This window comes from Strix uralensis, chromosome 5, assembly GCF_047716275.1.
Source record: "Strix uralensis isolate ZFMK-TIS-50842 chromosome 5, bStrUra1, whole genome shotgun sequence".
Lineage (NCBI taxonomy): Eukaryota > Metazoa > Chordata > Aves > Strigiformes > Strigidae > Strix > Strix uralensis.
The window spans coordinates 41008605-41024176 of record NC_133976.1 but is presented as its reverse complement, the minus strand read 5'-3'; the positions used below and the strand labels follow the sequence as shown (position 1 = coordinate 41024176).

At 41.5% G+C, this 15572-nt stretch overlaps 1 protein-coding gene across 1 annotated transcript in view; it reads left to right on the top strand.

Annotated features, from left to right (window-relative positions):
• Window positions 1–15572, top strand: part of PTPRR (protein tyrosine phosphatase receptor type R) — a 157818-nt gene that overhangs the window by 97717 nt on the left and 44529 nt on the right. The window lies entirely within an intron of this gene.

The following is a 15572-nucleotide window of genomic DNA, read 5'->3' as shown; positions in this document are numbered from 1 at the left end:
AGAGGGCACATGAGCTGGTTATGTTTTGTCAGCAAAGGACATTCTCATTGTCAGGGAGTCCCTAGCACATGGGAAACTTAGAAAGAAGAAATATTGACACCGAGTGCATCATACAGTGTTTCCATTATCACTTTTAGATATTTTTTCTTCTTAAATCCATCTTTCCATGATGGTCGGGATACAGTCCAAGGTCTACAGGGTTTACAAAAAAGAGAAAGAAGTGATTAGTAATGAAACCAACCCTTGTGTGCATCTCCTCAGAATACGTGGGCACAAAACCTTGCCACTCATTCTACCTTTCAAAAACTGGGCCAGTGCTCTTTTCATAAAACTAGTTATTCTTCCCACAGGAGAATACACACTGACATCTGTCTCTCCTCTGTTAGAACACGTATGATTTCTCACCTGATGGCTCAGGCCGCATTCATAAAGCATCAGTGCTCTGAATAACGAATGTAGCATGCAGCCTTGCAACTGAACTCTTCTACCCTGGCACAGATGATAAATGAAAGAACAGATGCCACACAGATATGACGGGGAAATCAGAATGAAAAGGAGACCAAGCAGAGCCTTGTCTGTGAGGACTCTCAGAGTTCAGCAGTAACCCCAATTCAGCCTGAACCACAGGATTTCAATAACAGAGATTTTATCAATGGCTTTATGAGCCACAGGCAGAGCTAAGGCTCCATGAGTGAAAGATGCTGAAAGGCAGAGCTGTCATAAAATATGTAGCGATATCACTGCAGTTAAAAAGTAAGGAATGGAGGAAGCAAGTAAATATGTTTTGATAGTTGTTCTCATTCCACAAGACCCTAGAAATAAAGCACATGAGCCTGGGGATCACATAGATAGTTTATAATACCTAGCACCTAACATAGCATATGTAATAGTTGAGAGGGATTGGGGTGAAGGAATTTGTAGAGGGAGTTTGTACTTAAGGACCAGGGAAGAAATTTTTCCATTGCTCAAAGAAAATAAAAACTATTGATCTAGGATCTTAATTTCCACCACCACAGATAGAAACTCAGCATTTAATACTCCTAAATCAAATTTCATCCTTTGGAAGACAAAGTTCTGAGTCAGATCGTGTCCAAATGGAGAGCTGAGATACAAAGAGGAAACTAATCTGATGTTTGATCAAATAAACCAGGCATTTCAGCTTATTACTAAGGAAATAGAAGTTGAAAGAACTGAGCACTTCAGTGTCTACTGTAAAAAAACACTAATAGGCCATTGTGAAAAAGTGAAGGCAACTGTGATAACATCCCATTCTGCTATTCTTTTTGTTATGTTTAACACATACACTTTATCAGCCCAAGTCCACTTCTAGAAATAGCGGTTTAAGTTTGTTTCAAGCTCAGTGATACGAAGGTCTAGGGATGTGAGGGAGTGAACTTTAGGAAATAGGTAGGTTGTCTTCTCTTCCTCTGATTATAGCTATTATATATATATATTTCTTATTTATTTACTATGTCCTATACTAATAACAAATTTACACACGTGTTGACACACGGAAGCATTGGAGGCAAAAAGTAATAATGCAAGCAACACATTTTGCCTCAGACGTCATCTAATGACCAGGTACGTGGACAGTTAAAACACCTCTCCAACTTTCTGCCCCACAACCACCTTGCACTAGGCAACCTTGGGCCATCCTCATTACACATGGGAGCAGCGGACATTACAGCATGGGTCTGCACACTGCAAGTAACACACTGCACAAAACAGTCTGCTTGCAGCCCTTCTTTTGTCAGTATGGAGAGGGATCAAGCCTGGAGGTCCCCTCCTGCTCATAGCCACAGCTTGGCGGCACCCATTCAATAATGTTTGCTACCCTGATTTTAGCTTCTGCCAGGGGAAGAAGCTCTTGGCAGGCTAGTGTGGATATGGGGGCTCCTTGACAAACTTAGCATTGAGATTCCTTTGGCCAGATGGCTTGACAGTGGTTCCTGAGCAGTATTTTCTAACTACCCAAACTCCCTCATTTGATTCCTTAAGGGTGATCCATAGTATGAAATGCCTAGTATGATCCATACCAAACTGTATCTCTTCAAAGAGATATCAATGGACCATGGGCCAAACCAGGGAGTGAGCCAACCACTGTGCCTAGCCATCTAGGTGGAAAGTTTGTGACGGTATCTCTGAGGGATGGGGCAGAAAAGCTGGATGATGCCTGCCCCTCAAGCTTTCCCTGCTCTGCACACTAGGTGCTGCTTTGAGGAGCATGTCTGAATGCAAAATTATGGTGGAAATTAGTTTTCACAAAGCACCACGTCTGCATCTGGCCATCTGAACCTTTCCATTTTTAATAGGAATAGCATTGGCTGGTACAGAGGCAGACAAATTGTTAATGGACAACTGGGCATAGATCAAAATGTTTCTGGGAATTTGTCCAGCTTCTTAAAATGTATTTTGCTTCTGAATACTAGAGCCAAGTCCATGTACATTTTTTTCCGCGTATCTGAAAAGGCTCTTACTCAGCTATTTCTATAAAATACAGCTTCCCCAGCAGATTATGGAATATTTGCACTATCAAATGTGTAGAATGCCGCAGATTATTTTTACGTGACACACACATACCCCAGTGCTGGTGCCTTGCTGCCTGAAGTTGTGAGTGAGTCTGGGCGCAGGACGAGTGGCCTGCATGTTCTCCTCTTTGCCTGTAGCACTTGGAGGAGAGAAGGTGGTTATGGACCAGCAGCCTCTGGAGGCGAGTTATTTTCCTGGATGCTGATCACGAATGTGTGCCCATGTGCAACGTGCTGTTGAGGGAGCAATGGAGTGGTGCTGACCAAGAGTGGAGGATGGACTGACAGGTGTGGAGGTGATAGGGCTGTTTGTTAGAACAAAGAGGCACTGACTCCTTTCTATTACAATTAGTGATAGGTGCTGGGGCAGGCAAGTGAAGGGCTGTCTTCGGAGCCTTCTGGCATCCTCCAGATCATTCAGTATGGAATGCTTCGAAGTTGCTCTCTTCTGGTGTTTTCACAACTGCTGCTCCTTTGCAGCAAAGACCTTTTCCATCGGCAACCCACACAATGCTGTTACTGACCAAAGGAGAGGGAGAGCTAATGTTCTCCCGTGGGTGTCTTCGATAATGAACTGTCACAATATCATAGTACCGATGCCTGAATTTTGGATGTTAATGACCATTTTCTCTTCCATGAGCATATCCATGAATATTGCATCAGTGTTTATTTTTTTACTTATGCTTTTATAGGTTTATATGAATAATATATACTTTTTCCTTCAGCAGAGTAAGGCTTCCTTTTATTCTGCTGGTTGGTCCAAAATTCATCTTGATACCAATGGTCCCAGCCAAAATCACAATCTGGTGAAGTGGGATGTGATATTCTAAATTTCATACTGACTTGTCAAGCATTGAAAATTCTTAGTAGAAGCAGTGAGTTGTTAAAACACAGGCATGGTGAAGATATAAATATAAATAAGTTACCACACCAGCACAGTATTCACTTATTTTACAACTGGATATACTTTTCCTCCAGCCGCTGCTGCTGTGAGTTTTAGTTCCAGTATGATTTGTGACTAAGACAACTGTATTTCAACTATCTAGTGCACAATATACTGTTTTGTTCAAATTTGTTACTATCTAGCATGCAAAAGTACATGGAAGAAAAGGAAATGTGGAAAATAGCTCTTCCACTGTGTCTGTTAAAAAGCACAAACTGTGCTTTGGAAAGTCTTCTCAAGCTTTTGTATTCCATCGTAGCCACAAGGACCTAAAACTGTGGCTATTACATCTAAATAATCAGTGGGAAAAATCACAGCACTGTGTTTTCTTGGTCTGTTACATATTCACTGGAAAATTATTCTGTCTAAAAGGGAGAGCTGATCATGTTTACATATCAGGATTCTAGGGGCATGCAGGACTCTCATTTAGACCAAGTAACATTTTACATGTGCTTCGTGCTGATTTTTTTTTCTCTGCAAATAAATACAAGAGGGTGGAGAATATAATAGAAAAAAAAAGTTTGGCAAATAGAGCAAAAACCTGGCAGATAAGTGAAACAATAAAATATTTTTACATAAAAGAATTCTGAAACAGTATGGAAGCACTGCTGGGACACAGTAAAACAGAAGATACTCTGTGAAAGGGAAGGCAGGCAGTGCCAGTGTGAGCAAAACTGGAGGGGAGAGGGCTGCTCACTGACATCATTCAACATAAACTGTGCAACCAAGTCTGCAAGCTCTAGAGAAAATCAGTAAGCATCAGAATAGAGAATAGTAGCGGGAAAATCACCTAGGTCAATGTCAACTCCCTACAAACATAACAGATAGGACTGAATCTTGGCTTGAACTCTATGAGAACTATGCATGATGTTAGTTTTCCCCACAAAGCAGAGCAATACTATAAAAAATCTATGCCACAGTTAATAGACTGTAACCAGTGAGATTTCTCTTACCATCCTGAAGATGCCTGTAAACTGACAGCAGAATTCTTTTCTCCAGTTCTAAGAAGTATTCAGTGGACATACAGTGAGTATAGTTCACTGTTAAGTATCATGAAATAAAAGTTAAAATAATATGCATGATAAAGCTGCTAAATGCTCACCTCTGTCCACTTCCATATAAGATGAGAAAAAGAGATATTCTGATGGAAAAGAAAGGCAATATATTTTTAAATAATTAAAAAAGATGTATTCAGATAAACCATAGTAGTCTGTGTAACTGCCAAAAGCTAAAGTTTGAATCAGGAATGTATTAGCAAGAGGTACTCACATACAGAGTCAGACAAATAACGAGAGCAGTTATTGTTCTCTGTCTGCTTTTAGCATCCTTCCTCAGAAACATCTTGTATTTGACATCTTTACAGAGAAGATCATGGACAGTTTTGGGCTTCAAGTTTGGAGGTGGAAGAAAATTCCTATGTTAATATTGATAACTATTCTATTTTATTAGTTATTCAGCATAGACACACAAATTAAACTACTGTTCTGGCCACCTATACAGTTTCTGTGCTTTGTCAATTGCCATATGGATGACAAATGCTGTGGATGACAAACACTAACTGTAATACCTGTTTTCCTGGTGTTAGAAAAGTGGTAGCTGTTAAAATGAATCATCATCTTAACAATACTGTATACCAAATAAAACCTCGTAAGAAATGTTGGAACCAGGGTAAAAAACCTGATGTGCTCTTTGCTTCATTAATATAACAGCAGCTGCATCCTGGGATATCACTGTTCAACCAAATCTCTGCTCTAATAGATGAGAAAAATTTCCAACAATTCTCTCTGGTTCTGTTCTGATTTTTAGATCACAGAGCGCAGATGCTGCAAATATAATTATGGTGTTGCTGATCTGTTATCTTTATACAAAACTGTCCATTGTGAGTCATCATTTCAAGTAATGCTCAGAGGGTAGCACCTTGCAGTTGCACTGCTGTAAACATGCCAGGTTTTGTAGTTTATGACACAAGCATGGGAACTTAATATATTTACAGGAAGGGGCCTTGAATTTCCTGGCTAAAATATACTAGCTTTGCATAGATTTGGAGGATAAATTTACCCTATTGTGTGGAGCTGAATATGCTTTCTGCATTCTTAATTTAAATCCTAGGGATTGTTTTCAGGAAAATGTCAGTGTAATTGTTCAAAGCACAGCTATGTGCCAACACAAAAGTACTAGCTGGAGAACAATTTTACGGTGATATCCTATCAGAAGGAATTTGCAAAGCACCAGGGACCAGTAAACTGCGTTTGAGGTGGGAGGCAGGAATTTTTGTGCTCCAGTTCGCCTCTGCCACCGACTCATTAGAGCACTTTGGACATGGTACATAAACCTCCTTCAGCTGCGCTCCTAACAACTGGATTGAGAGTGGCTGGCTGGTGTGCCTGTCTGAAGAGATGTAGCAAAGGTGAGAACCTTAACCTGAAGTACAGTAAGAGTCCTACAGTCCATTTGTTCACATAATTTACAAAGAGTGAGAGAATACAATTTAAAAAAAAAAAAAAAAAAAACCAAAACCAAAACAAACTTTCTAAAGGACCTAAAAATGTATTTCTCTCATTTGGCAGACCTTTCAACTATATTCTGTCCTGGTCTCTAAGATGCACTAATAAATTCAGTAAACCCAGAAACACTTCTTGCACTGAGGCCAGCTAGCAGAGATTATTTTGTGTCCATACTGCCAAGCTCCCTTTACTTCCAAAAGAGCGGGGGCTGGATGCAGACTGCCTGCTGGGAATGGTTTGTGCATGTGCTGGTTCCCAATTCTGCCAGTGAATTGTTTTGGAGCACTCTTGTTGGCAAAGGCTAAAAACAAGCCAGGGCTGCAGGGCTTGAAACACAGCAATATTGATTAGTGAGTTTCAGTGCCTGGGATTGTTTCCTGGCGCTGTTTAATTTCTTTTTCTTGATGTAGCTTGCACATGAAGAAGTGCACAGCTGGTGTAGCAGCTGACATGAGGGGAGCAGTCCTGATCGTGGGCAGCTGCTTACGGACTGTGCCTTTTAGTAATGTTCCCCTCAGTGCAGGTTCTCCTCGCAGCCCAGCATTGTGGCTTCCCTCCTCCTCAGGCCATCTCAGCTAGCTGGAAGGCCACACTATGACTTCTGGTACCTGCACCCTGGGTGACAGGGTAAAGGCAAGGGCTGAAAACCTGGGCTACTGAGGTGGGAGAAACTGGTCTAAGTAACAGAGAACATGAAGTGGGATTCAGCTCTAAGGATCTCCTGCTCAGTGCCTGGGAAGTCTGTTTTAGCACGTGGATTCATGACTAGAGAGAGAGTAATGCTTTACCTCCAACTTGCATTTGTGTAATGTTTCTGTTAGTGCACAGTCTGAAAACTTTTTGCAAGCGCTGGACCTCTGAGTTGCACGGATGTCTGTTCTGTCCAACCCATTACAGACATCTTTGCTTCTCTGCAGTGTAGGAAGAGGACAGGAATGTGAATTGTCCCCTTTCTCTGGAGGGGAAGTGAACTCAGGCACCAGCCTAACAAAGACCCTTTAAAAACCGTATTTTAACTGTTTGACTCCTGGCTGGTTGAGAAGGTGTTTTGGTTGTGGTTAGAGCTCTTTGAAGCAAAACTCTGTGGGAGTTACAATCTAAATGAATAGATGCAAATAACTATGTACCATCGCCCAAACTTACACCCACAGTCCATTTCCCTGTGTCTCTAGCACCTCTTGCAAAGTACTTCAGATTAGCGTGGGTAGACGGTATATTTCCGCTCCTAGCACCATCTCTGCTTTAAATCGTCCCACATCCCTTTTTTTTCCATTCATTTCTGGGAGTGGATAGTTCAGGCAAATTAGCCCACTCTTGTTTGGAGATATTCTTCTGGTGCAGTTTCGTAGTCCTCTCAAATGCCGAGGAGTGCTCAGTTTAGCACGCAGCCCATGCCTACCCTTGGTTTTCCCTTTACCATCTTCTGAGGTTTAGTCAGGAATTTTGTAATAATTTTATTGTATTCCCAGGTCTCTTATCTGGTGTTTATTCTTGTTATTCCAGTTGCTACTGGTTTTAGCTTGTACACAGGAAACCACAGTGCCAATCAGTGTCGTTCCCAAGGTGACAGGAAACCCTGTTTGGTCGGATGTTGATTGTGCTTGTCTTTACTGCTCCACCCATCGCATTTTCTTCCTTTTTGGCTTAAGTTAAGACAAATTAATCAGTGGCCGCCATCTGGTAGACAGTTTTGGTGGTTTTGCAGTGATTTGTCCAGCTGATCTTTTGAAAAGTAACACACGGCACAAGAAACTGAGGGGAAATATCCATGTTAATATTTAAATGATTCTCAAGCCTAGGATCAGACAAACCATTGTTGCCCTAGGCATATGAGTAATTTGAGTTGTGTGAGTAATCTCCTTGTCTTGTCCAGCAGCAGGTTTGGGTTTTTAAGCGCCATTTGGTCAGAGGGTTCAACTCCAACACAGCTTTTCAGTGACTGATTTCCTCAGCTCCTCTCTGCCTCTGCTTTGTTTCTGTGGTCAACCATCCCAGGCAGGGTTTCTGTGACTGCTTCACCAGCTGTCCTAATGTGCAGGCAGAGTGGGACATCTGGGAAAGTGAGGAGATGCACACCAGCTGAACTTGGATGCTTTGAGTATCATGGCTCAGCCCATAGCAGGATGTGTCCATCTGTGACATTTACAATCAAACACATTGTCTTTTCACATCAGCAGGTTGGAAATTCCATGCAAAGGGACAAAGAGAGGGAGAAGAGAACCAGTTTCATTAGGGGATTGGGTTATAAGCAGGATGAGGTCCACTGCATCTCATGAGTCCTTAACTAGAACCCAAAGGTACTGATTCCAGTAAAATAAACAACTGATGTAGAAGGGAACATCTTTATCAGATATACAGGGGTTTGAAATTTACAAGAAAGGTTGATTTTTGAGATTTGGGGGCTTTATAGAAGTGTTCTTGAATGCTCCTATTAATATCTGAAAAAGGCCAATGCCTCAAATTAAAACAGAAATATTCACCTTTTCACAGTAAGGCAAGTGAGACATTAATTGGTTAAGTGACTGATTCAAGACAATATTGCAAATCAGTGCTCTACCTTCATAAAATACCTGGACTCTTGAACTCTTTGTTCAGTGCTCTAACTGGTGGAGTCTGTAAGAAGCTACGACAGTGATATTTCTTTCTGGGACAGGGACTTCCCTTATCACAGAGTCATCTGTTCATTATGTTCCCTATCAAAGAATATACTTTTGATGCTTAACAAACTGTGTGTATTGTTATTAATTTATGGTAGCTATAATTATCCCTGTTATATTAATACTGTGATTTGATAAGAGGAGCAAAACAGAACACAGCTACTTCAAATAACTGCTCAAATATGCGATAGGCATCAGAAGGGGAAGTACTGTATATAATTCCCACACAGAAAAATGTCGTTAACTACAATGTTTCTCTAGGGAACTCTGTCCCAATGCTTTGGGATGACCAATAGCAGCTCCCTGGAAAGCTGTTCTGCCAGTGAGAGATGGGGCTGGTGTGGGACAGAAGGCAGCCGAGCCTGCCCCTCAGCCAGGGCTGGTGCTTCCACTTCCCACCATCCCCCTGACAGCTGCATCTCCTGTCTTTGAGATGTCTCAAATCCTTCCTGAGTTGTAGCGAATTCCACCAGAGGACTGCCGCATAGTCCAGAGGCTTTCAGTTCCTTTCGCTGGACTTGATAGTGGATGTAACAGCGCAGCCTTACAACAAATGAAGGAAAGCAATCAGAACGGAAGGAAAGTACACAACAGCTAATAAATTCAATTTGCATGATCTTGTTTCACTTTAGACTCTATTTAGCTTGTTTTGTCTCAGTGGATTTATAGAGATATCTGTGAAGAGAATTTGGCCCATAGAGCACAATACTGAATAGGTTTGAAAAAGAAGGCAACATTGTGAAAAGCAGAAAGCTGGTGTTGTAATTAATCCCAGAGGTAATCCTCTGGCTACAGAGAATGCATTTGCAATTTACTGATAAGATTAGAATAAAATAAATGTTTTCTGCTTCATCACAAGGATTTTCCCAAATGTAGATGGCCTAAATATCCCTCTAGTCCCCACATCTAGTGTTCACTATTGCCTGGCTCCCAGGTATGGAGCTTATTGACCGGGGACAGTGCAGAGGTTATAAGGTGGGCTAAGAAAGATGTCTGAAGTAAAAATCACAGAAAAGAAGACACTGGACACAAAGATGTAGAAGCAAACTTTGGTTCAGGATGTACCTAAACTACAGATTGCCAGAAGCTGGAGGGCATACTAAAAATAAGTATCAATGTTAAATAAGTATTCAGTAATTCCTGCTTTCTTGCTTAGTTCTTGCATTCTTTCCCTAAACCTCCTCTTGTTGGCCATTGTTGAAAACAGAATACTGGTCAACCTTTGGTCTTGCATAGTACACCAAATTTACATTCATATTTCTACATCACTCCCTTCAATGTATGTTAATCTCACTTGTGTTACATTAGCTGTATGGAGCCCTGTGTGTTTAGAGCATTTGTACTGAGATAGATGGGGACGAGGTCAGATTGGGAGGGAGTTTGGTTTATCTTTCAGATATGACTTCTCCTCCTTTCTCTTTATTTCATAATGCAAGGTGCATTTAGAGGAACACTGCTTTTATCAGAGTGCTCACATTTCCTTCCTCTATTCAAATTCGTGGAAGTGAATTTAAATCAAGTGGTTTAAGTTTCTTAATGCCATGATTCCTTTCCTAATAGGGAACTATGAATCTGAAGCAATTATAATTATTTCACTCTGAAATTTCCAATCTGTACTGACTCATCGATTGTATGCATGAGGAAGAGTAGATCCAGAAAGCCTTTGCTCTGGCCCATGCCATCATTGCTGGGCAAAGGTACAGATGTATTTCCCTTCTCTAGAGCCCAGCCTATGCACTCCCCTATAGGAACATCTGTGATGAAGGCAAGCAGTGGCCAGGACCATGGCCTTCAAGGGATCTGCTGAGCTCTGTAGAAAGAAGCTCCAGGTCACTTACTTGTTTGTTCCTCATTGGCTGCTCAGCCCTAAGTGGGACTGTACAGCTTGGCAATACCTCTTTAAAAGATCTGTCTAATTTCTGAAGTTCAAAATAAAGTACGGCTCAGCATGCAGACATTTACAGTTGTCTTTTAAAAGCATTCAAGCATTGCTCCATTTCAAATTGCAAGCCTAAACTTAATTTTCAAAGGGAATACAGGCACTTTGCACATTTCCACACTTGTTTGAGCAAACCTTCCCATAGAAAGCAAGGCTGGAAAGCCAGACTACTAAAGTGAATCAAGAAGAAAAAAGCTGGGAAGAGAGAAAGGTTTATGTACCTAGCTTAGATGTCAGCTCTAGAAACTTAAGAAGCAGCTAAATGGCAAACTTGAGTGTGCATCTATGGTTCCTGTCTCGAAAAGCCTAAATCCCATCAACTCATACTGTAACTTAAGCACATAAGTCACTCTGGAAATGGGACTGTGCCTTCCAAGCTGTATGAGCTAAAAGGATTTTTGGTCTGTATAGGCAGCTTTAGATGCTTTGTCCACTGTGGCTGAGTGGAGCAGTTTCGCTCGCACACTTTAGAAAAGTCCATAGGTGGCGCAGCTCTGTTGAGCAATACTGTGGGTCTGGAGATTTTAAATTCTTCAGGAACTGCTGCTGTTCAGTAATTTCTTCAAAGTGCACTAACAATTCATTTGTCTGCTTGGCAGTCTTGTGTGTGACACTTGCAGTAGTTTAAAGATAATGAAGACCAAGTCAAATAAACAAGGAATGTGCTTTTTTATTATCTTAAAGTTGACAGGGTATAGTAAACGCCTCTTTTCCCAGATGTTCCTTCCTGTCTTTCCCAAATGGCAAACTCACCAGGAAAGAACTCATTGTACTGATTAGTCCTCAAGTCACAATAAAAATTAATTTTCTCTTACTGATACTGTCTGAAGATACTGCCCATTTACATTAAGAATACTCCTACCCATGTCTTTTTCCAGTTCAGCTGGTTTTGGTTAAATCCTCAAAAGAGTATTGAAGGACATTAATGTGTGAATAGATTATATATTTGCTTGTTAGGATTTAAGGGTTGTAGATTATATTCCTTAAATGAGCAGCAGGTGCTGGATGGAGGTACTTAAGAGATTAATTAGTATGGAACACATGAAGCTAATGGACTTATTGATAAGGCTCCTGTTATGAAAAGAGAAAAGAACAAACCCGCAAACATTTTTTTCATCTAAAAGCTGAACAATCTATGATCAGTCCATTATTTATTTGTTTACCATAGGGCTGATCAACTAAATAGAAAAATATCTCAGTTAAGCAGTCTTATAAAAACATTTCCTAGTAGCTATTGCTGTAGTGTTGCATCTCTCTGTTCTCATTTATTAGCTCACTTCTCTAAGATAGGCTACAGTTCTATGAATACTGCAGGCAAGCACCCTCTGGGCATTCTGTAGTGCTCATCAAAGAGGTGAGCCTTGTGTGTGCTAGAAAAAATAATCAGGCTTTGCACCTGGACAAGAGATCTAAATGGGAAATGATGGTGCCTGGCTACAGGTCCTCCAAGGCATCATGGAGGTGCTTATGAACTGTAATCACAGAGGGGCAACTCATACAAGTATAGAATCATAGAATAGCTTGGGTTGGAAGGGACCTTAAAGATCATCTAGTTCCAACCCCCCAGCCATGGACAGGGACACCTTCCACTAGATCAGGTTGCTCAAAGCCCCGTCCAACCTGGCCTTGGACACTTCCGGGGCGGGGCAGCCACAACTTCTCTGGGCAACCTGTTCCGGTGCCTCACCATCCTCACTGTGAAGAACTTCCTTACATCTAATCTAAATTTACCCTCTTTCAATTTAAAGCCATTACCCCTTGTCCTATCCCTACATGCACTTGTAAAAAGTCCCTCTCAGCTTTCTTGTAGTCCCCCTTTAGGTACTAGAAGGCTGCTATAAGGTCTCCCCGGAGCCTTCTCTTCTCCAGGCTGAACAACCCCAACTCTCTCAGCCTGTCCTCATAAAGGAGGTGCTCCAGGCCCCTGATCATCTTCATGGCCTTCCTCTGGACGTGCTTGAGCAAGTCTATGTCCTTCTTCTGGGAGCCCCACAGCTGAACACAGTACTTCAAGTGGGTTCTCACAAGAGCAGAATAGAGGGGGAGAATCACATCTGTTGACCTGCTGGCCACACTTCTCTTGATGCAGCCTGGGATACGGTTGGCTTTCTGGGCTGCAAGCACACATCGCTGTGTCATGTTGAGCTTCTTGTCAACCATCACCACCAAGTCCTTCTCCACAGGGCTGCTCTCAATCCACTTATCGTCCAGCCTGTATTTGTGCATGGGATTTCCCTGACCCATGTGCAGGACCTTGCACTTGGTCCTGATGAATTTCATGAGGTTTGCACAGGCCCACCTCTCAAGCCTGTCGAGGTCCCTCTGGATGGCATCCCTTCCCTCTAGTGTGTTGACTGCACCACAGTCATCGGCAGACTTGCTGAGGGTGCACTCAATCCCACTGTCCATGTCTCCAGCAAAGATGTTAAACAGCACTGGTCCCAATACCAACCCCTGAGGAACACCACTCATCACTGCTCACCACTCAGACATCGAGCCGTTGACTGAAACTCTTTGAGTGCAACCATCCAGCCAGTTTCTTATCCACTGAGTGGTCCATCTGTCAAATCCATGTCTCCAATTTAGAAACAGCAGTGTCATGCGGGGCAGTGTCAGATGCTTTGCACAAGTCCAGGTAGATGATGTCAGTATGACAAAAAATATTTTGTAAATTGGATTTTTTTTTCTAATTTTCAAGCAAAAGATACAGCAGACAGAATATGTGGGGTTTTTAACAGTGCTTGTTGGCTTACCTTAGATAAATGCATTATCTAAGATTATTAAGTTGTGCATTTGTTTGATCTGTGCAGCCCTAGCAGGTAATTGTTATTCCTCTCCATTCTCTTTTCCCTTTCTCTATTCTTTTAATCCCTTTTGTTTATATTCATTGTAGCTTGGTTTAAATTAGCGTGTGCATTAATTGGAGAGAGAACAGGTCATCCTGTATGTTTGTGCAATGAGGCCTCTAGTATGAAATAGAGCAATGCTGCAATGCAAGCGGATATAGCAATAAACAAGACTGCATTCAATTAAAACTCTACGATCTGAAGCAATTTAACCATAAATTAGTAAACATTTATTCAGCTCTTTGAAAAAACAGCTCAAATAAACACAACAAATTAGCATCTTCATTTATTTTTACTTCTGAACAGTTAACTCAGTTTTCACTCATGCTGAAAACACATACATGTGAATATGAATCAGAAATAGAGATTTATGTTACCATTCAAATTTTATTGGAGAGAGAAGTTTGCGTGACAAAATACAATTTGATTGAAGAAATAATCTACAGGAAAAGATGGGAGGTTGTATAAGCTTTGCATTTTTGAACAGTCAGTTCCCGTAGCCGAGCAGTGTAGCCTTATCGAGGGCAGAACAGGAGTGAATTGGCAGTACATTAGAAAGCATGATTAAAAGAGGGAAAGTTGAAACTACTCTCATGTCAGCTGTTTTCCTCTACAGGATATTGAGCCATTCCTGTCCTAACCAGATACTGATTGCTTAAAACTTAGTCCAGAAGTACTTGTCAAAACCGTTTCCTCAGTTCATTTTGACATGCTGAGCTGTGAGTAGATCCTGAGAATTGTTTGCAATTTAGTGCTGGAGGTATTGGCCTGCTCTCGCTTGTGGCTGTGGGAACAAGATCAGACCCTCTGGAGAGAACATGAAGTGCTTTCACTTTCCAGAAAAACTATTTGAACTTTATAGCTGAGGTTCCTGATCAGCTTCTATGGACTCAGAGAGGGCTGGAGGATGCTGCCAGGTGCTGCCAGGAGGTTTCCTGTAGCTAGGAAGCTGCAGAGGATTGGAAGTCTTGCCTCACAGCAGCCATACATCCCTCGTTTCATTTCAGTAGGCACACAGCTTGCTGTCATCACTTCCAGACCCCTTCCTCAGAGTCAGAGGCAGGAAGCATCAGTTTTTCAAGTGAAAAATAAGTGGGAAACAATAATAATGCAACACTGGAATACTATGAGGAGAGCCATGTGATAGAGCAAACATGAGCACAAATGGCAGACAGTCTTTCCAAGAAGATGCACAGGATCAGCATACTTCATCCTGTTGCCTCCCTTATAGTCCTGAGCTTAAATGTCTTCCATCTATGGCTTTCTGGTGATAGGTATTAGCTTCAGTGTTATATCCAGATTACTCCCTCTCCACTGTAAAGGAGGTCCTCTGGTTGGTGAGATTGGGCTGCCCACATAAATGGCTACAGGATTCATCTCGGGTGCAGATGACTGTGAGGCAGAGTAGAAATAATATAAATATCAGTAATATTAACAATTTAATTGCTAAGCATGCTTGTGAAAACACTGAGCTAATATCTACCTCTCTGTCCAGGATCTCCTCTCTGGAGAGGAAAAATCAGAGCCAGAGGAAGGTTAATCTGTGAGAGGAATAAGGCTTTGGAAATGAGGAGATAAAAAAAGAGAGGTCCACTGTTCCTAGGCATGATAGGAGGTCAGTAGGTAACTTCTGCTGTTTTAAGTAACACTGGTATGTCAGGGGATAGCAGGAGAAGGGGGAAGATCAAGTTTTGACCACCTGCACACCAGAGTGCTGAAGGTGGAACTCTGGTCCTGCATTTGTTATTTTCATGCATAGTAAAGTTGCTGCAGAATGACCAAACATGAGCTGAGTGGAATAGCTCCTTCAAGGTATCGGGCTGTACCAATTTAAACTGGCCATAATGCATATTACTCTTTAATGCAAAGTCAATCAGTCATTTTATATTCATAGTTACAGATCTTCTGTCAAAATCAGTTTGTATTTCTCTGCTGTTGTTTTTTAAGTACATGATTGACATAAATAATAGTGAATCTTGAAATCAGTTGAAGACTCATTTGCTTTAGAGAAGAATATCTATGACAATTGATTGCAAAATGACTTCAGGTAACTTGAGAAATTACACAGATTTAGGGAACCTTGGGTTTTGTTTCTAACACTAATTCTTCTTTGACCTTGTTAGTTGGCTGACTGCAGCTTCTGATTTTTGAGTAC